This window comes from Rattus norvegicus, chromosome 9 (assembly GCF_036323735.1).
Source record: "Rattus norvegicus strain BN/NHsdMcwi chromosome 9, GRCr8, whole genome shotgun sequence".
Lineage (NCBI taxonomy): Eukaryota > Metazoa > Chordata > Mammalia > Rodentia > Muridae > Rattus > Rattus norvegicus.
In genome coordinates, this window is record NC_086027.1 from 78,895,106 (window position 1) to 78,921,770 (window position 26,665).

Here is a 26,665-nt window from a genome sequence, read left to right on the forward strand (position 1 = left end):
GGTGGTTTTTAAAGTTCTCTCATTCTTGTGTGTCAGCAGATGCCAGATCAAGCTTTGTTTCTTCAGGAAGTCCCTTGGCTGTTAACCACATCCCAGCAGGCTCTTCTGTTCCTCTCTACCTCTCCAAACCTAGACCCTGTTTCTTGAGTTCTCATTGCTTTCATCTCATTTTTTTTCAATGAGAGTCTCTTTTTCCCCCTTGCAGTTTCTGAGAGAGCAGAACCACTCTTACTTCTGGCTCAAAGCTCTATCTCCTGCCTCAAACGATGTCTGCCTCCTAACGATAAGTGATTTCTAAGTGGATGAGCTACTAAGTGAGAGAACTGGGAATTGAAATCTTAGTTGACTCTGAAACTGTCGTCGGCAGTGACAGTATTGTAGCATGCTGTAACGTAAAGTACCATGCTGAGTGTTCTGCACTTGTCTTGGATATATTCACATGCAAAACAGGAATCTTTAGCTTTTCTAGTGTAATCAGTAATTATGCTTTCATGATTCTGAACATTAATGAAATGGGGCATCATGGTGAGGGAGGCATTTGAGTGCCATGAAAACTTTTGGAGGAGGAGATCCTTATTGGTAGCCAGTGGCCATCTGAATTTATGATCTGACTTTGAGGGTCCAGAGGGCAGAAAAGACCCCTGTGTGCTATGATTGAGTGCCTCTGTGCCCAGGTTGTGCCCAGGTAGCAGTGTGACACTAAAGCCTCATCTGTCTGCTCTCTTATATAGCTTCAAGATGGAATCATCAACATGGGGGTCAGAGACATAGAATTGGTTCCATTGGCAGAGTTTAAGCAGACCAGGAAGATTAATTTATACAGATGATTTTCTGTTTGCAGTGTGGCATCCAAATCATCTTGGAAGGAAATAGAAGACATTTGGTATTAAAAATAAGGGGGTTGGCTGCTGATGAAATGCAAACTCACCCTCGTTCTTTGCCTCTCCCTTTGCTTTTATTTCCCCATCCAGTTTCTTTCTAACCCCTGTTTCTCTGACTGGGATATGACATAGAATCCTTACTACAATGGCAGTCCTGTGCACAGAATGTGTAACCACTCCACCTCTTAGAAGACTGAAGTCAGGACTATCCTACCTCTAGGATTTCGACTCTCTTCTACAAGGATTAGAATAGTTTCCATAAAAAATGCAGAACTTATTTCAGTGTTTTAATTTATGTCAAACATTAATCATGTTATTTTATGAAATTAGTATAAATTTCACTATAAAATCCTAACTGAACTCTGAACTCTTTTTAATTTGTCTGGCATTTTGTGTATATACTGCTCTTATAGTATGCAGGAAATATCATGATTATATTCTTGTAATTTGTTTACTGTTTATAGCTGTGATTTTTATACATTTATAAGACAATGAAACTCAAGTTGACACTCTCTTTGGAGTCACCTTGGAAAATGACACACAAATTAATCATGGGCTAAGCTGACTTTTATATCTCTATACTAAATTCAAATTTCTGAGGACTAAATGCATGCGCCTATCAGAGAGAAATTATGATGCTTTGAAGCGATTCTCCGTGTAGCCTGAAGTTGCCATAAATTCCACGTGGGCTTGCAGACTTATTGTATTCAATATGTGAGGCTATTTCTTTCCATAAATTTCAGTGCTATAGGGTGAGCACTTGCCTTGCAGTCACTCTGTGACACACAGGCAAGCCTAGCGATAGTGTGTGCCTTTACCTGTGATTATGTCAGGACAGATCCTCCTCAGCCCTGCTTTCCAGTCATCTCACTGTGCAGTTCTACCTGGCTGGAGAGGGAGTTGCCCTCTTTACCTAATTTTGCATACAGATATCACAGAGAGCATCATAGTGGAGCGAGGCAATGTTTGTCAAGGTGATCAGCTGATTCTGACCATATGACAAATGTTTGCATTATTTAAAATGCAGGTATCCATGAGTCATTGCTGCCTAACCTTTGATGTTGTTATGAATCAATAGTAAATGTGTGAATTCTCGGTGAGAGAAAAAAAAGAGTTCCAGTCAGAAACCCTGAAGAGTGTTGCTAATATAAACTTTTAGAGGCATAAAACTTGCATGTATATAGTATTGCATACAGTTGGTCACAATAAATCAGTAAATGTATTTTTAAAGCTACTAAAATCTTTAACATGTATTTTCATTTTGTAATGCAAAAATGAATAATGTCTTCAGCCATTCTTTTATAGAATTTGCCACATAGTTGTTGAATTAGAAAAATAAAATTCTTATGGAGTTCTGTACCTAAATATATAAATCATAGTGTTATTTTTTGCCACTTCTATCTCGGAGGAAAGTGTTGACTATATTTCAAGAATGAAATATATACAGCACATTGACTTGTGGGATGCCTATGCATTTACCAAGTGGTCGTTTACAGAGTGCCTATTATATATTCTATCCTGAAAAGACAGAAGTGAATAATAAGCTGTTGTTTGCTGGTAGCTCATAGTTGAACTGGAGTAGATAGTGACCCAATTGCATTGTTCTCCATAACACACAGTTCTACATTAATAGCAGAGTTGATGTAAAACGAGACAGTACTGTGGCTTAGGGTTGGTTTATATTTAAGAATGAAGTGATTCATTTCCCAAGAAGAAATCACAGACGAGTCTTAGAAATGTAAATCTTACTCTGTACTGTAGGGTCATCTGAGAGCTGCATGGAAGACAAGATAAGTGAGTCTTTCTGTTAACCTGCTATGTAAATTTTGTGGGGATTCATTGAGCAGGGAGACACATCAGAGGCTGCACTCCTGTGGGAAACAATGGCAAAATGATGAGAAAGGAGCATACGTGATGAGGGAGGACATGGATCTCAAGGTCTAGCTTAGAGTGAGTCACTAGATGATGATTGACAAGCATCTCATCGTGACCATGAGGTGAAAAGAAGAATTTACGTAAACGTTTTTTAAAAAAATGTAGGCACAGTGGGGGTGGGCTATTGGTGATTTTTATTGTTGTTCATTTGCTTTGCTTCAAAAGTGTTTGAAACTGAGAAGTCAAAGTTGAGTTCCAATCTGGATCAAACTGGTCTGCTATTTGGGAGTTATCTTCCAGGCTATTTCCAGCTTTGAGGAACACCTAACTTCCTTCCTTCCTTCCTTCCTTCCTTCCTTCCTTCCTTCCTTCCTTCCTTCAGTCCTTCCTTCCTTCAGTCCTTCCTTCTTCCCTTCCTTCCTTCCTCCCTCCCTCCCTCCTCCCTCCCTGTTTTTTATTTCCTTTCCTTTTTCCTTTCCTGCCCTCCCTCTCCCTCACCTCCCTTCCCCTTCTCTCCCCTCCCTTCCTCCCTTCCCCCTTCTCCCTTCTCCCTCCTTCTTCCCTCTTCCTCTCTGTTTCTTCTTTCTTTCCTGTTATTTCCATCTTCTACTCTTGAGCTCACAGATCAGTCTTTATTATTCTGTGTGAGATGCGATGGTCCATCCCCAGTCAATGATCTTCAATGATCCTGCCCTTCTCCAGGGCATCTATTTAAACCCTAGGTTTTGATTCTTGATGGTATGGGCCTCTTTTGCCAGTTGGCCAAGGGGGAGCGTGAAGGCTCGAGCTGAGATTTAAAATCATCTCAACTGCCTATCTTCCTCCTGGATGTTTACACCGCCTATCTTCCTCCTGGATGCTTACTCTGACGCCATGAGTATCGTCAGCCTGTGAATGTCGCCGAAGCGGTTGTTGAAAAGCTTGAACTCAGCCCTTCGGGCTCTGTACGCATATACTCCATGTTTGTACTTTCCCAGAGACCAACTGTCTGCTTGAGGAGGTAAATTTTACCAGGCCAGCTAACTTTCACAGCCCAGCCGGCTAGTGCTTGCTGGGCTTCTCCCTCATGCTGATCTGATATTCCTGCTGCTAGGTGCAATACAACAAAACCACAAAAGCCCAGCTCCCAGGAAACACTCTCCCAAGGTTTGGACAACGGGGGGCGGGGGGGGGTAAAGGTTTATGTAAGCAAGAGTGTTTAGTGCCAGACAATGAATACCAGCAGGACACACAGATAGATAAAAGGCTACAGGAATAGATGTGGACTAAGAACAGAGAAGTTATGGACTCTGAAAGGTACTATATTTACAGTTCATGTATGTAAACTATTTTGTGACGCTAAACTTAGGGGCAATGCGTCATTATCCAATGCAGCTGTTCATTAATATTAGGTCAACATCCATAATTGATGTAATGAATGAAGTATCTAATTTTCCCCTTATGAAAATAGTTTTTTCTCATGTAATATATTCAAATTATGGTTTCTCTTCTCTCTAACCTCTCCCAAGTTCTCCCCCCATCCAGATCTCATTAGAAAAAAGTTATATGAGATGATAATTATTTATATTATATGTTACATATTAATGTTATGTAATTGATATTGCATTATATATAATTACATATTATTTGATGTATAATTAATAGCAACATCAATTATATTAATATTAATATGACATATTACATGATTGATGTTATGTGATAAATATATGTTATATATAAATTTATATAAATATATTTTTTATTTATACATATATATAAAACTAACACACTAGAATTGCACAAAACAAATAGAAGGATAAGAGCCCAAGAACCAGAGAGCCACTCATTTGCCCACTTGGGAATCCCATAAAAACACTTAACTGGTAGCCATAATATACACAAAGGATCTATATAATAAAAAGAGAAATGAAAAAATATGAGTAAAGTAAAATTAAAATATTGAAATTTATAAGAAAGAAAGAGCCCTGACATGACATTATAAGACAAGGTCACTCCAAAGATGCTGTTCTGTTGGACATTTACTGCTGGCATGCAGCCTACCATTAACAGCAGTTAGTTTCCCTGTAAGACAATCTTGGAGGAAACTAAAGTTTCATTTGCAATGGTTATCTATTAGAGGTTGATTTTGGATTAGGGATGGGGACATGTGTCCTTAGATTGTGACTACTAATTGAAGTTCTGAATATAGTTAATACAAAATAAATGAATCAGACATAAGAGTATAGTACAATTTTAAGACTAACCTATTAGCTCACCCCGTGTTACATACTAATTCTGAAGAATTGATAGGGTTTTAGGGTGGGTTACAAGATTCTCCACAGGCAAAGCCATAGTTTGTATCAACCATCGCCCACAAATCTATGCATGTATGTATGTATGTATGTAGGTAGGTAGGTAGGTAAGTAGATAGATAGATAGATAGATAGATAGATAGATAGATAGATAGATAGATAGATAGATAGATATTGTGACAAGTGGATAAATTGTCTTCAGTTCTTTTAAAATTAATACTTTCAACCATGATGAACATACTTCAGTAAGACTCTTAGAAACTGGATAGCATGCTATTCTAAGCTTTTCTGTGATAGTGAACCAAAAAAAAAAAAAAAAGAAAGAAAGAAAAGAAAAAAAAGAAAGTACTGATGGTTTTGGGGTGGTGTAATCTACTATCTAGTTTTGTTTCTGTAGCCATACAGAGAGCCAAGAATAAGTTACTGTATTTCAATATTGTAGTCAGCTTGTATCAGGTCATTCCTTCTTCAGTAATGACTATGTATGTTTCGATGCTTTAATCTAATCATATGGCAAAACTAAAGGAGAGTTATGTCAGTGCAGAGTGTATGAGAAGGTTGGCCAATAACGTCATGAGCACTGCTCTTATTAATAGAGTTTATAGCACTATGACTTATTGTTGGTGTCTTGGAACATGAAGCTAGTAGTATTTTATATTTATAAAATCAATCTACCGTCATTATTTTTAAGGATAGTTTACTAGCATGGTTCTCTTTAGGTGCCTGTAAACTTTTTCATATCATAGACTAACACCTTTCTATTCCAAAAATTTGAGCACACCACTTCCACATTAATACATTTTTTTTTCTTTGAAGGAATTAACAAAATGTTCTTGGTGCTCTGGAACTTTCTATTTTGACTTTGAGAGTAGAAGTCAGGGTGAGCTAAGATCAAGAAAAAATAATTTATTACCTATTCATTTTTAAAATATCCTCAGAAAATTTCTGATTTAGAAACAATCCTTTCATGATCTTGCTATTAATTTCTAATGAATTTAATGAATCAAAGATAGAGTTAGAAAAATGGTAGTCTATAGATATATTTTGATTTGGTTTATAATGTTCATAATCTTTATGATTCTTTGATACTGTACTTGTATTAAAATTTTGTTGTCAAAGTTTAAAATTAATTTTAACTATCATAACATGCATCCTTACCGCTGTTCTTAGATATTCTGGCCTCTGGTTTTTCTGGAACATGTCACCATTTCTCCTCCTTCTGTTCCTTTAAGCTGATTTTTATTCTACCTGGGATTCTCTGCCCTTAGAGTTAGTCCATGTGCATCCCCATATTCAAGTCTTCACTACAAGTCCACTTTCTCTCTGAGGCCATGCCCCAGGCCTCCGCGGGAACCAACTAATAAGTGCTAAGCGCCTTTATTTGATTCCTCCATCTTCTTTCTTTCCACGGAAGTTTTTGTCTCCTAATATTCCATGAGATTTACTTGTACATGTACTATTTGTATTTTCTCTTCCCAGTATATTATATGTGGTATTTACTTTTATTTTATTTATTATGTATGACAGGCAATAGGATTAGTAATAAGTAGGTCACTTGCAGAGTAACTGCCTGACATATACAAAGCAGTGAGTTTGATCCCCAGGCCTCCCACCACAAGAATCAAGGAAGAAAGTGCAGGGAATTTGGATGTTTAGTTAAAAAATAAAATGGGAAATAACAATTTTATGTTGTATGACTTATTTTTATGTTAAATATATACAATGTATATGACTATTAATTCATTTGTTATCTTTCTGATATCTTCCTTTTGAATGACAGACTTCTCCTCTAAATAGTTACAAACACAACCTTATTTAAAATTCAAAGATCCAAAGGATCATTGAACCTTGCACTAATAAAAATCAGGTAAAGGTTGCAGATTACATTAATAATAAGTACCTTGTATAGAAGAGTGGAAGTCATTGATTTTACAGTGGAGCTTTATAACCACCCAATTTACCAAGCCACAAACATATGATCCTCATGGATATCTTCAGAGAATGGGAACCTGAGTTGGTTACGATTTTTTTTTGGTTCTTTTTTTTTTCGGAGCTGGGGACCGAACCCAGGTCCTTGTGCTTCCTAGGTAAGCGCTCTACCACTGAGCTAAATCCCCAGCCACTGGTTACGATTTTATTACTTCAGGAGAGGCATGCATATAGCCGTGGATAGTAAAGCAAGCGATGCCAGTCAATTAGGATAGTATTAGATATGCACCCTTGGCCTCTGGTGCAAGTTTATCTTCTAATAGTAAATGTTTTGCACTGTTTATAAAAATGGAGGCAGATGACACATGTGTGGAGACAAGCCAGCCATCCGTACTTTCTACCCAGAAACAAATCACAAAATATTTGACACTTACTAAGGAAAATGTCATAAGGTGAATAGTAAAATTATGAAATATTGGTTTTATTTACCTGACATTTTATAAAACAATGTCTAGCAGTAACTAATACTGACAGAAATGGACACTTTGGTCACTATCCAGAGACACTCTTTTTGATATTGTCCTATATTTTTCCTGTATTTTTATTTTTTTACATGTCTTTTGAGTATTTTTAGATTTGCAACACAATTCTGTGATAATTCTAGTCATAAACAAAGTTTATATTTAGGATTATTTTATGTATTATTATAGTGTAACAACTTGTGTCATAACTAAAAAATTGAGCAACTTAAATTATTTTATTAAGTTGCAATTATTAATTTCACAACACTAAAGCTAGGGTAGGACAACTGAGCTGCACTGAAATTTCAATTACACAAAGGCATTCTTAGTCTTCGATTTGGAAGCCTGCCAACTAGAGACTTTATTAGGCAGCCAGGGCAGCTGACAAGTCACTCAACGGGGAGCTGCTGGCTTAGTCAGATATATCTTCAGGCACATGTAGCCTTCCTAAGGTTTGTTCTTTGTTTCTGTTTTGTAGAGATTACTCAATTGTTTTAAATTAAAGTTACAGATATATATATATATATGATCTAAAACCCACTGAAATTTCTATTGATTGTACTTCCTGTGCTTCTAAGTGAGGAATTAATAAAAGCTTGGGACATCTTTATTTCTAAAGAAACTGGTAGTGGAGAGTATCTTTACTTTCTTAAACATATTATGTCCTTTATTGATAAATGTCCCTTTCATTGATTCTTTTATCTTTCAATTAATTTCTTATACTTCTTTATTGCCAAATAATGTTGGCAATGTTGTCATAATCATTTTACATTGTAGTGAACTGACATGATTTAAAGACCTGTTGTAAAAATAAATGCCTATATGTAATTGCTACCTACAAGCAATGAGTAGGTGCTGAGTAAATGACCCCCAGCATCCCTAAGTACTGCTTCAAATTTGGGTAGCAATTATTTATGCTCCTGGAAAATAGGAAAGCAAAAGGAATAGCCTCCAAAGAATTAGGATGATGGGGTACAGCAGGCCAGAAACAGGATCTCCATCCACTGACCACCCTCAGACATGTGTGGTGAGCAGGAAGCCATTGGATATGTTTTATATTTTCAGAAGGGAAGTTTTGACTAAGTGAATGCAGTAGAATCAGGTTCTCATTCCCATTGCTTGGAAAAGGTCTGTAAGAGGAGGAGGCAGGCATGATACTTGGCCTTACAAGTCTGTTGGGTCTCCAGTTGTGGTGACTTCTGATAGGTGGGGAATTACCAGCTTACTGACAAGCAAACTTTGCTTGTGGATTAAAAGTGATAATGGATCAGATTGATGCATTTGGTCAGGGAAGCAGAATTTAAGACTTGATCCAACTGCTTACTCTGTATGATCTTGTTTACAACAGTTTAAAATTTAGTATTTGCATAAGTACTAAACTTTAAGTAACTCATTTGAGCAGAGCGTATAGTTCATGTGTTTCATTCATGGCCACTGTTGGTCTAGCAATGGGGTTTTGATCCTTACAGCTAGCCACCTTGAGAAATAGTCTGGTTTGGAAGGGTTTGATACTTGCCTTCTTATTAGAGGACAGACACCAAAAACTATCTCACTTGTTCTGGTGTCTCTGATATCAGACCAGAAGCATGCCCATGTGTTTGGCAGTTAGTGAGGTAAATCATCTTGGCTCCAAGATGGCGGAACACTGACATTTGTGGGTAGCCATAACTCTCAATTTAAGAAAACTTCAGGGTTTGATTACTGACACTGGGTGAGTCTGGTCAAAAATCAGATTATAAGCTGGACTTTAATAGAAAAAATGTTTAAAAGCTACTAGTGTTATGAGCCATGATTCTTCTATTGCTATATATATATATATATATATATATATATATATATATATATATAGTGTGTGTGTGTGTGTGTACGCATGCGTGCATGTTTTATGTATGTGCTTGTTTTGGTGTGTGCATCCATGCATATATATGTGGAGGCCCAAAGACCAGTGCCAAATGTTTTCCACCTTATTCTTCAAGACATGTCTGTCACAAAATGGAGCTCATAATCACTTGGCCCCACTGATTGGACAGCGAATTCCAAGTATTCTCCTATCTCTGCCACAGCAGCGAGCACTGCTGATGCTGATGCAGACATGTATGGCCACACCCAACCTTTACCTGGTGTTGAGACACTGACTCAGGCTCTTCTGCTCACACAGCACGTACTGTACCAGATGAAGCATCTCCTTAGCCTTCTCCTTTGTTTTTATTAACATGTGAAATTGGAATGTATACATAGTTAATCATGTTCTTGGTGAATATGGACCATCAAGGGAACTTATAGTTTTAATATCTGAATACTCTCTGGGCATATTACTTAATATATGAGAAAACCTGGCTGTGATTAGAGTGTAGAATTGTTGAGCCAAGAACTGTATTGTTAACAAAGTACTAAAGGCCATTTATGCTAAAAGGAAAAGAATGTTAAATGGATAAATCATGAAGATAGAAAATGTGCTTCTATTCTTTGAAATATGTTTTTTTCTGAACCATAGATATTTAAACATTACATTTCTCAAGATGTTTAAGATCATCTTAATTTCTCATAGAAAGGTCAAGAAGGCAAAAATGAATTAAAACTAAAATATAAACCATACAGACTTGCTTAGTTACTATCCTGACCCACACATATTTATTAAGAAGAGAAGCACACTCTAAGAGAGGCAAACTCAAGGGAGTCAGTTATTATGAAGGCAGTGTAATGTATTCCTGCACAGACCCAGGGTGCATAAGCCAGCCACTCCATGGAGCTGCTTGACGTCTTGAGACATTTACCAGGCATGAAATATTTGAGACTGAGTTGTGCCTGGCATGACATACTGTTACATAGTAATCATTTCTATTCGTAAAAGAAAAACACTCTAGTGAATAAAAGTATAATGTAGGAAATTCAGAAACTCAGAAAGTCAGTCACTTACTACAATTTCCAAGAATTGTGTGCTATGTACAACTGTATGTTGCATGCATTAATACAACTAGCAACATGGTAGCTTTTCTTTTTATAACATCTTAACCATAAACACACCAGGAAGATATTGTTCTGTAAGACAGCAACAGCTACTGCATTGGAGACCAGGGAAGATAATGGCAACTTGTCAACTGCATTATAATTACCAGGGACTCCCATTGTATGTTAACTCTGCCATTGATCAAATGTTCTCGTGTGGTGCAGGACAACATTTCCTTTCATTCATACATAAATATATTTTAAATGTGTTGTAGTATGTCCTCTACATTAAGTCTACATGTTTGCATGTCTCTCAATGCTCTTAATGAATTGTTCACACTGTCATATGAGTGCACAGTGTTCTGTAAGTCAGTTAACTGACTTGTTTGAATAGGAATTGAGGTTTTTCCAGCTTCTCACTGTAGTAAGTTCACAACTAACCTCACAGTATGTGTCTTAGCAAATTGATCTGAAAACTTTGTAGCATATATTTTTTGAAATTGAGTTACTGATAGGAAGTAATCTCTTAGCCCATCTTCTTCCTTTTAGAACTTTTCAGTTGCCAGACTCCTCTCAGTCAGGGACCCTGATCACATGGCACTGCCTGACTGGAAACCTTCATTTGTCCTATCAAGCTGATACTCAGGACCATTCCACATGATAAGGAGAAACTTGATCCATATTCTTCACCGGTACAATTGTGGAAGGAAATTTCACAAATCTAGTGAAAGAGAGAATACCCTGTCAAGTACAAGAGACCTACAGAACACCAGGAAAACAATACCAGAAAAAAATTCTACATGTTTTTTCACTACATGTTACAAAAATTTCACTACAAGATGTAGTTAAAATATCACAAACCCCAAATAAAGAGTATTGAAAGCTGCAAGGAATAAAAGTGAAGCAATCTACACAGGCAGGTCTGTTAGGGAACATCAGTTCAACACACAGTTTTAAAGCCAAATAGGCCTGGAAAGAGTGCAAGTCACAAAGACCACATCTGTCTACCCCTACTATTATACCTAGCAAAACTATTGAAACCAAAGGAGAAATAAAATCTCTCCATCATGAAAAGAAATTCAAAGAAATTTTTCCTACTAAGCCACACCTACAGAGGCTACTAGAGGTAATGCTTGAATCTGAAGATTACAAACACATTCAAGGGGTCACAGGGAACACATAAACAATATTTAAAAAGCACTACAAAATGAAAATGACAGGAACTAGTAAATATCTTTAAATAGTAATTAATATGAATGATCTCAGTTTTCCAAAAAGAAGATTCCAATTAATAGATTGTAGGCAAAAACAGTATTCATATTTTTGATGCCTCCAAAAAACATACTGCACTAGTGTGTTGAAAGGATGGAAAGTATATTCTAATCAAATAAAAAAGAACCAAGAAACAATCTAGTATAGCTATTCTAACAGCTTCCAAAATAGATGTCAGCACAAAACTGGTCAGAATAAAAAAGGATGGATATTTCATATTCTTTAAATGAAAAACCCACCAGGAGGAATATTATAACACAAAACAGAGACATATATGTTGTATATAATAAATATATAATTCATAATATAGGACATATAATGAATAATATATAATTATTGTACAATAACAAACATATACCATATAATGAATATATAATAAATAATATATAACATATAACCTTATATAATCTCTAATATATTAGAACCTATAATTTTTAATGTACAATCTATAACATATTATATATATATGTTATATACAACAAAATATATAACATATAATAACATGTAACATAACATAATATATAAACATGTTATATGATATATGATGTATAATGTGATGTGATATGTGATATAGGAAATTACAGTATATAATATATAACATAACATATGATAAACATAATACATAATATACAATATATAATATATATTATATAATAAAATAAAGGATATATTATATAATAAATAATGAATATGTGATTAACATATTACATGTGATATTAATAAATTGCACTATGTGATATGTTGTATAAACTATAAACTATATAATATATAATAATGTATAGTATATAATACACAATATATAATATACAATATATAATGATATATAAGTACAGAGACAGTTAATTTTACGAAATATAAACTGTTAGATCTAAAGCCACATTTATTTCACACAGTGATTATGAATGATTTTAATACTCTTCAAATGAAAGCATTTTTAGAAAAATAAATCTAAACAGAGAAACTCTGGAGTTATACAAAATAGACCACATATTAGGATATGAAGCCTGTCTCAATAAATATAGGAAAATGGAGAGCATTGTGCCTTGGCACAGTGGAATACAGGCAGATTGCATCAGTACTAGAACATACAAGAGATAGGCATACTCAAACAACACACTACGGGGTGATAATTGGTTCAAGGAAGATATCAAGGAGAAAAATTTAAATCCTTAGAATTTAATCAAAATTAAAAATGTTTGATGCATATTGCAAAGTTCTCTCTTCAAGTTTATTACAGTTTACGTTCTCATTTTCAGTGCATGCGAGTACCTGAAATCATTTATGTCTTCCATTTTCTCATTCACAACACATAGATTACCAATTTGCAGATAACATTTAAGTTTGTATTTAAACTCAGCTTCTCAGTGGTAGTGAACCTTTCCACTGGCTTACTGTATCGTAGGTGGTAGCCAGGACTATGAGCATCTATATTCCTGTGACTGACTTTCTTGGAAAAATGTCAGTTTTCTTAATTAAAGTTCATATAATTGTATTGTAAATGAATAATCTTTATTACTTAACAATTTCCTCAGAGTGTTTCGTTTGACTTTATTTCTGAAGTTTCAAATTTATATAATAAAATACAGCTATCATTTTCTTTCTGATTTCTGATTTCTCTTTTTGTATTTTACATGATGAGCAAGCTGTAATAGTCTTCAGTTTTTCCTTATAGTTTAACTGTCACTGTGTACATGAATAATTAACACTGTCTATGATAAATCTTCAGTTCTTAGCCCCCAAACGGGGCAAAGGATGTAGGGGGTCTCAGTGGAGCCAAAGTGTGACTAATAACCTAAGAATTCTGGAGTAGAAGGTGCTAATAGTGAACATCCCTGGTGCAGTGAAGATGCTATTCTTTGTGAACCCAACTTAGAAATAGCAGGAGAGGGATCAAGAGAAAGGAAGAAATAATCACAACTTGTACTTAAAGGTGACCAAAATTAAAAAACAGTATTCAGATGAATTACAAATATCAAGCCATCAAATAGTTATGTCTATTTTATATAAGAAGACAATTTAAATAAAAAATGTATTTTAAACAACCAGTTTTTGATTAAAAAAATCCAATCTGAGGAAAAACAGCATGGTATAATAAAACAATACTGGAAGCAATTGATTGAGATTCTGAATATATGTACATATGTACATATATTTTAAATATATATGTATATATAATTTTAATTTTTCCTCCCTCCGTGTGTATGTGTGTGTATGTATGTATGTATGTATGTATGTATGCATGTATATATGTATACACATAAACATATATATGGTGGCGTGTGGAGGCAAGAGTTTAACACTGGGTGTTTTTCTTAATTGTTTCTCTGCTTCTCTGTTCTGGACCAGCATGTCATTCTTCAGAGAGAAAGAGGACCAGGAGATCAGATGTTAAAATGGATAGAAGATAAAGTTAGGATTGGGAAGTTTGACACAGCTGTCTTATACTAAGCAAACTTATTAAGAATTATGACATCTTATATACTATTTCTAGTGGAGACATTAGACAAAGGCACCAGGAAGCTAATCATGTAATGTTGCACAAGGGAAATACAGGATATCTCAACAACATTACAGACCAAGCCTTGGGACTCATACTCATAGGGTAGGAAGAGTTGGCCTCTCAGGACTTGAAGCTCAGATCCACCAGGACCCTGGTCCTAGGCACTTATAGACTCTGCCAAACCATATTCTTGGTTTCAGAGAAGGAAATGTTTCTTCACTCTACACGAGGTCCTCAGGGTCTAAGGGGAAAGCTCAGTTGATCAGTCCAGTCCTCAACACTTTTCTACCTTATATTTAGAGACGAGGTTTGTCACTGAATGTGAGATGACAAACTGACTAGACTGGCTGGTCAGAAGTCTCCAGGAATCCTTCTGTTTCTCCTTCAGCTCAAGAACTAGACACATGTGTCACCATGGCCATCATTTCTACATCAATGCTGGGAATCAAACTCAATTCTTCTGTTGGCCAGGGAGGCACCTTACTGACTGAGCTCTCTCACCTGTCCTGATTTTGAGTTAATGAGCATAGTTAATCCATAAGATCAGGGAAGGAATTCAGTTATCACAGTATATATTTGCCTAATATATAAAATTGGAATGAGAAGCGATCCACAGGCTGTGACAGTGTTGTAATGTACATGACTCAGAGTCCTGTTATGCCTGTCTCTCCTTTATTCTATTCTCATCCTCAAAGCCTTTGCAAGTTGATTATTCCAGTTCAAGAAATTGCCAAATGGACCATGTCCTTAGCAACCCTGGACTCCAGACTAGCCTTCGTTCTCTAAGAGGAGCCAAAGGGTTCTCTGCAGGTGAGGTAGAAGGCCGGCCTTGGGAATCTTTAACCTTTTATCAGTAGTTCAGTTAGAGACAAGAATAAAGGTGTGGTTCTCAAGCTGTGCGGCAAGGAGGAAGTGAAGTTTTCAGGTTATTTCAGCCTAATTGGCTGAAATTCACGGACTCAGCGAATTCAGTGATTTCGCTCACTGATTGGCCATTTGTACAGCTTTGTCAAGTGCTCCACCCCACTGAGTGTCTTTGTGGAGGTTGCTATTCTACCTAATTTACATCTTTCTCCAAAGGACTCTCAGGATAGAGAACTGATGCTGGTATTTAGCATGTATATGTGAGTCATTAAGTGGTAGCAATTATTTTTTTATTGACTTGAGTATTTCATATATACATTTCCTGTGTTATTCCCTTTCCCGGTATCCGGGCAAACATCCCCCTCCCCCCTCCCCTTCCTTATGGGTGTTCCCCCCCCAACCCCCCCCCCATTGTCGCCCTCCCCCCACCAGTCTAGTTCACTGGGGGTTCAGTCTTAGCAGGACCCAGGGCTTCCCCTTCCACTGGTGCTCTTACTAGGATATTCATTGCTACCTATGAGGTCAGAGTCCAGGGTCAGTCCATGTATAGTCTTTAGGTAGTGGCTTAGTCCCTGGAAGCTCTGGTTGCTTGGCATTGTTGTACATATGGGGTCTCGAGCCCCTTCAAGCTCTTCCAGTTCTTTCTCTGATTCCTTCAACGGGGGTCCAATTCTCAGTTTAGTGGTTTGCTGCTGGCATTCGCCTCTGTATTTGCTGTATTCTGGCTGTGTCTCTCAGGAGCGATCTACATCCGGCTCCTGTCGGTCTGCACTTCTTTGCTTCATCCATCTTGTCTAATTGGGTGGCTGTATATGTATGGGCCACCTGTGGGGCAGGCTCTGAATGGGTGTTCCTTCAGTCTCTGTTTTAATCTTTGCCTCTCTCTTCCCTGCCAAGGGTATTCTTGTTCCCCTTTTAAAGAAGGAGTGAAGCATTCACATTTTGATCATCCGTCTTGAGTTTCATTTGTTCTAGGCATCTAGGGTAATTCAAGCATTTGGGTAATAGCCACTTATCAATGAGTGCATACCATGTATGTCTTTTTGTGAGTGGGTTAGCTCACTCAGGATGATATTTTCCAGTTCCAACCATTTGCCTACGAATTTCATAAACTCGTTGTTTTTGATAGCTGAGTAATATTCCATTGTGTAGATGTACCACATTTTCTGTATCCATTCCTCTGTTGAAGGGCATCTGGGTTCTTTCCAGCTTCTGGCTATTATAAATAAGGCTGCGATGAACATAGTGGAGCACGTGTCTTTTTTATATGTTGGGGCATCTTTTGGGTATATGCCCAAGAGAGGTATAGCTGGATCCTCAGGCAGTTCAATGTCCAATTTTCTGAGGATCCTCCAGACTGATTTCCAGAATGGTTGTACCAGTATGCAATCCCACCAACAATGGAGGAGTGTTCCTCTTTCTCCACATCCTCGCCAGCATCTGCTGTCCCCTGAGTTTTTGATCTTAGCCATTCTCACTGGTGTGAGGTGAAATCTCAGGGTTGTTTTGATTTGCATTTCCCTTATGACTAAAGATGTTGAACATTTCTTTAGGTGTTTCCCAGCCATTCGGCATTCCTCAGCTGTGAATTCTTTGTTTAGCTCTGAACCCCATTTTTTAATAGGGTTATTTGTTTCCCTGCGGTCTAACTTCTTGAGTTCTTTGTATATTTTGGATATAAGGCCTCTCTGTTGTAGGATTGGTAAAGATCTTTTCCCAATCTGTTGGTTGCCATTTTGTCCTAACCACAGTGTCCTTTGCCTTACAGAAGCTTTGCAGTTTTATGAGATCCCATTTGTCGATTCTTGATCTTAGAGCGTAAGCCATTGGTGTTTTGTTTAGGAAATTTTTTCCAGTGCCCATGTGTTCCAGATGCTTCCCTAGTTTTTCTTCTATTAGTTTGAGTGTGTCTGGTTTGATGTGGAGGTCCTTGATCCACTTGGACTTAAGCTTTGTACAGGGTGATAAGCATGGATCGATCTGCATTCTTCTACATGTTGACCTCCAGTTGAACCAGCACCATTTCCTGAAAATGCTATCTTTTTATCATTTGATGGTTTTGACTCCTTTGTCAAAAATCAAGTGACCATAGGTGTGTGGGTTCATTTCTGGGTCTTCAATTCTATTCCATTGGTCTATCTGTCTGTCTCTGTACCAATACCATGCAGTTTTTATCACTATTGCTCTGTAATACTGCTTGAGTTCAGGGATAGTGATTCCCCCTGAAGTCCTTTTATTGTTGAGGATAGCTTTAGCTATCCTGGGTTTTGTGTTATTCCAGATGAATTTGCAAATTGTTCTGTCTAACTCTTTGAAGAATTGGATTGGTATTTTGATGGGGATTGCATTGAATCTGTAGATTGCTTTTGGTAAAATGGCCATTTTTACTATATTAATCCTGCCAATCCATGAGCATGGGAGATCTTTCCATCTTCTGAGGTCTTCTTCAATTTCCTTCTTCAGTGTCTTGAAGTTCTTATTGTACAGATCTTTTACTTGCTTTGTTAAAATCACACCGAGGTACTTTATATTATTTGGGTCTATTATGAAGGGTGTCGTTTCCCTAATTTCTTTCTCGGCTTGTTTCTCTTTTGTATAGAGGAAGGCAACTGATTTGTTTGAGTTAATTTTATACCCAGCCACTTTGCTGAAGTTGTTTATCAGCTTTAGTAGTTCTCTGGTGGAACTTTTGGGATCACTTAAATATACTATCATGTCATCTGCAAATAGTGATATTTTGACCTCTTCTTTTCCGATCTGTATCCCTTTGATCTCCTTTTGCTGTCTGATTGCTCTGGCTAGAACTTCAAGAACTATATTGAATAAGTAGGGAGAGAGTGGCCAGCCTTGTCTAGTCACTGATTTTAGTGGGATTGCTTCAAGTTTCTCTCCATTTAGTTTAATGTTAACAACTGGTTTGCTGTATATGGCTTTTACTATGTTCAGGTATGGGCCTTGAATTCCTATTCTTTCCAGGACTTTTATCATGAAGGGGTGTTGAATTTTGTCAAATGCTTTCTCAGCATCTAATGAAATGATCATGTGGTTTTGTTCTTTCAGTTTGTTTATATAATGGATCACGTTGATTTTATATGGTTTTCCGTATATTAAACCATCCCTGCATGCCTGGGATGAAGCCTACTTGGTCATGGTGGATGATTGTTTTGATGTGCTCTTGGATTCGGTTTGCCAGAATTTTGTTGAATATTTTTGCGTCGATATTCATAAGGGAAATTGGTCTGAAGTTCTCTTTCGTTGTTGTGTCTTTGTGTGGTTTAGGTATAAGAGTAATTGTGGCTTCGTAGAAGGTATTCGGTAGTGATCCACCTGTTTCAATTTTGTGGAATAGTTTGGATAATATTGGTATGAGTTCTTCAGTGAAGGTTTGATAGAATTCTGCACTAAACCCGTTGGACCTGGGCTCTTTTTGGTTGGGAGACCTTTAATGACTGCTTCTATTTCCTTAGGAGTTATGGGGTTGTTTAACTGGTTTATCTGTTCCTGATTTAACTTCGATACCTGGTATCTGTCTAGGAAATTGTCCATTTCCTGAAGATTTTAAAGTTTTGTTGAATATAGGTTTTTATAGTAAGATCTGATGATTTTTTGAATTTCCTCTGAATCTGTTGTTATGTCTCCCTTTTCATTTCTGATTTTGTTAATTTGGACGCACTCTCTGTGTCCTCTCGTTAGTCTGGCTAAGGGTTTATCTATCTTGTTGATTTTCTCAAAGAACCAACTTTTGGTTCTGTTGATTCTTTCTATGGTCCTTTTTGTTTCTACTTGGTTGATTTCAGCTCTGAGTTTGATTATTTCCTGCCTTCTACTCCTCCTGGGTGTATTTGCTTCTTTTTGTTCTAGAGCTTTTAGGTGTGCTGTCAAGCTGCTGACATATGCTCTTTCCTGTTTCTTTCTGCAGGCACTCAGCGCTATGAGTTTTCCTCTTAGCACAGCTTTCATTGTGTCCCATAAGTTTGGGTATGTTGTACCTTCATTTTCATTAAATTCTAAAAAGTTTTTAATTTCTTTCTTTATTTCTTCCTTGACCAGGTTATCATTGAGTAGAGCATTGTTCAATTTCCAAGTATATGTGGGCATTCTTCCTTGATTGTTATTGAAGACCAGTTTTAGGCCGTGGTGGTCTGATAGCATGCATGGGATTATTTCTATCTTTCTGTACCTGTTGAGGCCCGTTTTTTGACCAATTATATGGTCAATTTTGGAGAAAGTACCATGAGGAGCTGAGAAGAAGGTATATCCTTTTGCTTTAGGATAGAATGTTCTATAAATATCCTTAATCTATAAATATTAAGTCCATTTGGCTCATGACTTCTCTTAGTCTGTCTACATCTCTGTTTAATTTCTGTTTCCATGATCTGTCCATTGATGAGAGTGGGGTGTTGAAATCTCCCACTATTATTGTGTGAGGTGCAATGTGTGTTTTGAGCTTTAGTAAGGTTTCTTTTACATATGTAGGTGCCCTTGTATTTGGGGCATAGATATTTAGGATTGAGAGTTCATCTTGGTGGATTTTTCCTTTGATGAATATGAAGTGTCCTTCCTTATCTTTTTTGATGAATTTTAGTTGAAAATTGATTTTATTTGATATTAGAATGGCTACTCCAGCTTGCTTCTTCTGACCATTTGATTGGAAAATTGTTTTCCAGCCTTTCACTCTGAGGTAATGTCTGTCTTTGTCTCTGAGGTGTGTTTCCTGTAGGCAGCAGAATGCAGGGTCCTCATTGCGTATCCAGTTTGTTAATCTATGTCTTTTTATTGGGGAGTTGAGGCCATTGATATTGAGAGATATTAAGGAATAGTGATTATTGCTTCCCATTATATTCATATTTGGATGTGAGGTTATGTTTGTGTGCTTTCATTCTCTTTGTTTTGTTGCCAAGACGATTAGTTTCTTGCTTCTTCTAGGGTATAGCTTGCCTCCTTATGTTGGGCTTTACCATTTATTATCCTTTGTAGTGCTGGATTTGTAGAAAGATATTGTGTAAATTTGGTTTTGTCATGGAATATCTTGTTTTCTCCATCTATGTTAATTGAGAGTTTTGCAGGATACAGTAACCTGGGCTGGCATTTGTGTTCTCTTAGGGTCTGTATGACATCAGTCCAGGATCTTCTGGCCTTCATAGTTTCTGGCGAGAAGTCTGGTGTGATTCTGATAGGTCTGCCTTTATATGTTACTTGACCTTTTTCCTTACTGCTTTTAATATTCTTTCTTTATTTTGTGAGTTTGGTGTTTTGACTATTATATGACAGGAGGTGTTTCTTTTCTGGTCCAATCTATTTGGAGTTCTGTAGGCTTCTTGTATGCCTATGGGTATCTCTTTTTTTAGATTAGGGAAGTTTTCTTCTATGATTTTGTTGAAGATATTTACTGGTCCTTTGAGCTGGGAGTCTTCACTCTCTTCTATACCTATTATCCTTAGGTTTGATCTTCTCATTGAGTCCTGGATTTCCTGTATGTTTTGGACCAGTAGCTTTTTCTGCTTTACATTATCTTTGACAGTTGAGTCAATGATTTCTATGGAATCTTCTGCTCCTGAGATTCTCTCTTCCATCTCTTGTATTCTGTTGGTGAAGCTTGTATCTACAGCTCCTTGTCTCTTCTTTTGGTTTTCTATATCCAGGGTTGTTTCCATGTGTTCTTTCTTGATTGCTTCTATTTCCATTTTTAATTCCTTCAACTGTTTGATTGTGTTTTCCTGGAATTTTTTCAGGGATTTTTGTGACTCCTCTCTGTGGGCTTCTACTTGTTTATTTATGATTTCTGATATTCTTTCAGGGATTTTTGTGTCTCCTCTCTATTGGCTTCTACTTGTTTATTTATGTTTTCCTGGAATTCTTTCAGGCATTTTTGCGATTCCTCTCTGTAGGCTTCTACTTGTTTATTAATGTTTTCCTGTGTTTCTCTAAGGGAGTTCTTCACGTCTTTCTTGAAGTCCTCCAGCATCATGATCAAATATGATTTTGAAACTAGATCTTGCTTTTCTTGTGTGTTTGGACATTCCATGTTTGGTTTGGTGGGAGAATTGGGCTCCGATGATGCCATGTAGTCTTGGTTTCTGTTGCTTGGGTTCCTGCGCTTGCCTCTCGCCATCAGATTATCTCTAGTGTTACTTTGTTCTGCTATTTCTGACAGTGGCTAGACTGTCCTATAAGCCTGTGTGTCAGGAGTGCTGTAGACCTGTTTTCCTGTTTTCTTTCAGCCAGTTATGGGGACAGAGTGTTCTGCTTTCGTGCGTGTAGTTTTTCCTCTGTACAGGTCTTCAGCTGTTCCTGTGGGCCTGTGTCTTGAGTTCACCAGGCAGGTCACTTGCAGCATACAAGTTGGTCTTACCGGTGGTCCCGAGGCTCAAGTTTGCTCGAGGGGTGCTGCCCAAGAGCTTTCTGTGGCAGCAGCAACCAGGAAGATCTGTGCCGCCGTTTCCGGGAGCTTCAGTGCACCAGGGTTCCAGATGGCATTTGGTGTTTTCCTCTGGCGTCCGAGATGTGTATGCAGAGTGCAGTCTCTTCTGGTTTCCCAGGCGTGTCTGCCTTTCTGAGGGTTTAGCTCTCCCTCCCACGGGATTTGGGTGCAGAGAACTGTTTATCCGGTCTGTTTCCTTCATGTTCCGGAGGTGTCTCAGACGCAGTGGTCCTGCTGCTCCTGGGCCCTCCCCCACGGGAACCCAGAGGCCTTATACAGTTTCCTCTTGGGCCAGGGATGTGGGCAGGGGTGGGCAGTGTTGGTGGTCTCTTCCGCTCTGCAGCCTCAGGAGTCCCCACCTGACCAGGCGGTGAGGTCTCTTTCCCACGGGGTCTGGGAGCAGAGAGCTGCTGCGGGCCGGGATCCCCGGGTGTGGGACTTCTGGTAAACACAGGACGTGCCCGGTCCTAGAGGAATTCTGCCTCTGTGTGTCCCGATTTCACCAGGCAGTTTTCTTGCAGCAGACAAGTTGGTCTTACCTGTGGTCCCAAGGCTCAAGTTTGCTCGAGGGGTGCTGCCCACGGGCTCTCTGTGGAGGCAGCAACCAGGAAGACCTGTGCCACCCCTTCCGGGAGCTTCAGTGCACCAGGGTTCCAGATGGCCTTTGGTGTTTTCCTCTGGCATCCGAGATGTGTATGCAGAGTGCAGTCTCTTCTGGTTTCCCAGGCTTGTCTGCCTCTCTGAAGGTTTAGCTCTCCCTCTCACGGGATTTGGGTGCAGAGCACTGTTTATCTGGTCTGTTTCCTTCAGGTTCCGGCGGTGTCTCCGCAATTATTTTTAATACTAATTATAGATACACACATGAAGGCTTGAGTCTTTCCTACTTATTCTCAATTTAATGACTAGTTCACAATCTTAAATGAAGGTAGTTTTGTCAATAAAGTTGTATATAAGAGTTGAAGTGCCCTTATTCCTCCACAATAGTAAGATTTCTTTTAATTTAATTCTTGAGTAACTAATATTTTATTACATTATTTTGCTGATACTTCAGTGATATTAAAATGGGAAGACATGAGAACTCATTCAAATCCAGTGGTATTACATTTTTATTAATACAACCATTTTAATATTGTAGAGATTATTTATGATATGAAATGGCCCACATTTATTTCTTTCACCAGGTTCCTTTTACATGCTCCATAACCTTAACCAATATGACCTATAAAAGTCTCTTTAGCCAGATGTGCTGAATTTTGAATCCCGGGCTGCTGAGGAGAGAGCTCCTTAAACTTTAGGGAGCACCACAATGGCCTGGAGGCAAAAGAACTGGTGGAAGCCCACCTTGGTCTGGTGATGGTAGGATTGAGAATTTAAAATCTACAGAAGGTTCCTGAGTAATGCTAGGGCATTAACCGGAGGAAAGTTCCATGACAACCACTGACGTCCACAGACAGAAGTCAGTTTCTAAATACTTTTCAACATAGCAACTACATTAAAAAATTCACTTATTTATGTACTTAATTAACTTTAGAAGTTAAATTTGGTGTTGCCTTCACAAGTACCCCAAAAATCTTTAATAAATTCTTAGTTCTTTGACAATTTCATACATATATAAAATCCATTCTGATTATTTTTCCCCTACTCAATAATATCTTACTTGCCAGCCCTATCCCTTCCACTCTGCCAGTCCTTTCCCCAGATTTATGACGCTAGGCTCTGTTTTTTGCCTGTTTAGTTTATCCAGGCCTACCAGTGTAACCAATGGATAGGGACTAGCCAGTGGGGTTAAAGGCAATTACCTCCCCATCCCTGAATCTGTCTGTTGTATGTAGGTCAGCAGAGAGGAGGGGATCAAGGAGACGTGCCTGGTTCTTCTTGTTCAGATCCAGTACAGTTATCTCAGCCATTGAGAATTTATGGTTACAATAGCTGTGAATTGCTCAAAAGATGACATTCTTTCATTCCTTCAAATCTCTGGTTTATCAAACTTTCTGCTCTTCTGCAATGTACTCTCAGCCTTAGAGGGGGTTGTGTAAATATCTTTCTTAGAGGTGAGTACTCACTTCCATTTACTCTTAGGAACTTGTGCCGTCCTAAGTCTGCATTAACCACAGTTCACTAGAAACAGATAACATTCTGATAAGACTAAGTGAAGTTGTCTATGGATAAAAGCATATGTATTTAGAAGCTAACTTAACGCTATGTCAACTCACCTAAACACCTGAATTAAGTATTCCCTAGGACCCATGGCTACCCCTGGTTTTTCAGTTGGTTACAATACTAGATGTGGCTTTTCTCCCCTCGAATCCAATCAGAGAACAGTTGGTTATCCCTATAATAGTCATACTACAATTGTACAAGTGGATACAGCCTGCTTGATAGCTTCCTATTGTACTTTATATGGTTTGTAGCCGGGGAAGACCATTAGTGCCTCTTCTCCCCAGTAACGTGCACAGCACAATCTAGCACTATGGAAACTAGTTGGCAAGGAGTAAGCCTCGAGATCAGTTGTAGCCATAAGTGTTTCTTAAAGCAGTAATTCCTTTTATGAAAATTGCTATAAATATTAAGGATACATTCAACATAATTACTATGTTTGTAAATCAAAAAGATCTTGGATCTCTATTCTGCTAGTTTACAGGACAAATAGGCACTTAAGTCTAGAAATATACTTTGAAAGTTGACAAAGCTGTAGCGTTTTCGAGTATAGTTAATGGCTACTTTATTTTGTCCCCCCCCCCTTTTTTGCCTCAGCCTACTTTGATATGAATCAGTTTAAGGACTGTCTTGGTGATAGCTTTAAAACGTATTAAAGCCGCTTTGTTTCAGGTAACATATAGTAAACCTGTAAAGAACGATTAGGATTTTAGTACCACTGAATAAAAAACGCTGCATTTGGGAAAACAGCATTTTGAAAATGTTCTGCCTTTTCCTAACATCTAAAGACCCAAGAATGTAAACAAAAATAAAGGTCAAGAGAGCAAACAAATACATAAGTAAGGCTTTTTCTGGCTCACTGCAATTTTCAAACTTTGCTGTGAATATCAATTAGCTAACGCCTGTCTTTCTGATAATGTCAGCTGTCAGTCATTCTGAGGTAGTGAGGTGCGAGGTTTGCCAGCAGGTAATGGGCCAATTTAGTGATGAAGGAAATAATGAGGGCACAGGAACCTCAGGAATACTTCTCATCTCTGGTAAATATCTTCCTACTGGGCAGATTAATAAAAGAAATGTCTCATTAAAATTTATTTCAATTTAGTTCATTTTTAATAAATTATACCTTAAAACATTAATCTTTTAATGTTGAAATTTTAAAAATTTATGTAAATGACCAATGATCTACCACTTTCCCAACATGATTGATTGTTAAACACAACACTTATAAGAGAGAAGCCCAAAATTCACATTAAAAATTTGGTTTGAATTGAATTAAATATTTATGTCAGTTTTCATGAGATGTATGACAAAGCCATTTGATAGACTCTGAGTCCACAAAGTAACTTAATAAAATTTATTTTTTATATCTATGAACAATATGTAGTTTAAAAATATTTTACATTACTGTTTCACTAGGTATTTTATCTTGATACAAGAGTGAAGAGAATTTCTTTATATTGTATCTTCAGTTTTCTCATGGCATATATAGTTTAATTTTATTATTTATCAGATGTAGTCATCGATAGTAATAATTCTTCATCATTCCTTTTTAGTTTTATCTACCTACCCACCCATCTATGTATCCACCCATCCATCTTTGTCCTATCAACATAGTCATAAGCATCATTAAGAAAATTACATCAATCTATTAACATAATTATGATATATGAATTAATGAGAAATATATGCTTTCAGTTCTTATTACTTATCTCTTCACCTTAATATTCTTTACACATTTCACCACTAGTTTTTAAATATTATATTTTCTGTTTGTATGTGTAGGTGCACATGCGTGTGCCAGTATGCATATATGTATATGCATGCAGATGTGGAGTTTAGAAGTTAACCTTGAGTGTTGCTCCTCTGGCCAGATCTGTGAGGTTTAGTGCTGACACATGACACTAACCCCCTGTACTAGAGGCACTGGGAAGGAAAAGATAGGGGGAAGTGCACCTGTTTAGAAAAGTTCTTTGGAGCAACTCCCAACGTCATTGTCTGGAAATTGGCGGTTCAGCTCACAGATTAACAGTGGCAACTCAATCCACATGCACACCCTTCAATGGACACAGCAGCAGCCCAGTTTGGTAGAGTTAGGATAGCAGACAAGAATCAGCAGCAGTGGCACTATCTAGCAGAGACAGCCAGGGCTCAACCTCTGCATGAGTAAGCAGGAGGGACCACAGGGATGCCAGGAGTTCTCGGCTGGCTGTGCCTCTCTCAGAGCAGCGAACATCAGTGAAGACGAGAGACCCACAAGCACAAGCATTGCACAGGTGTCTCTATAAGCAAGCCTAGCTCAGCCTCCATTACTGTCTGGTGAGGCCAATTTATGCCCTCCAAACATCTCCTGTCCTCCATGGGTCTTGCCTCAGCATGTGCATCTGTCTCAGCTGACATCACTGTGCCAAGACACCCAAGGCTGAAGAAGAAACAGCACACCACCAGAAAGTTTGTTGTTGTTCTGTTTTGTTTTGCTTTTTTGGTGTTTCTCAATGGAGTGCCGACAAATGGAGCTCAACTACACAATGTAAGGTGGACCAATACACACACGTCATTAGTGAAGAATTTGTCCTTTCATTTTCTTGCTTTAGCAGAACATCCTCTCTCCTGTGTCTGCTTCAGCAAAACGTTCTTCATGAGACCGCCTTAGCCTTTCATACCTGTGTCTACTTTAATGAAACGTTCCTTCACATGTTTGCCCCAGCAAACACCATCCAACACAACTGTCTTTCCAAAGAAGTCTTAAAGTTTCCAGTTCATTAATTAATTGAAAAAAACAACCAAACCAAAACAAACCATGGTAATAAACAGCTTGCCTAACCATACAGTTCAAGTCACACTGTTGCTGAATAGTGATGGAGAGGCCTGGGTTTCAGGCCTGAGTTTTACTTCATACAGGGAGCTTCCCCCTCAGCAATTGTTACTCATTTAGTCTGGGCTGGTCCAGGGATTGTTTGATTCAAGCTGTGAGACAATTTCAAGTCAGAGAGTTGAGAGGCACTAGCTAC

The 26,665-nt window shown here is 37.8% G+C and overlaps 1 protein-coding gene across 11 annotated transcripts in view; it reads left to right on the top strand.

The window, feature by feature from the left end:
- Spag16 (sperm associated antigen 16) overlaps positions 1-26,665 on the top strand; it is a 919,670-nt gene that overhangs the window by 112,510 nt on the left and 780,495 nt on the right. Inside the window, exon 1 of one of the 11 annotated variants that reach the window (NM_001134728.1) lies at positions 3,368-3,756. The exons of the other annotated variants lie outside the window; for them this stretch is intronic. The gene's annotated coding sequence lies outside the window, so the exon portion shown is untranslated. Of the gene's footprint in view, positions 1-3,367; positions 3,757-26,665 lie in introns of those variants that run through there. 11 annotated transcript variants of the gene reach the window in all.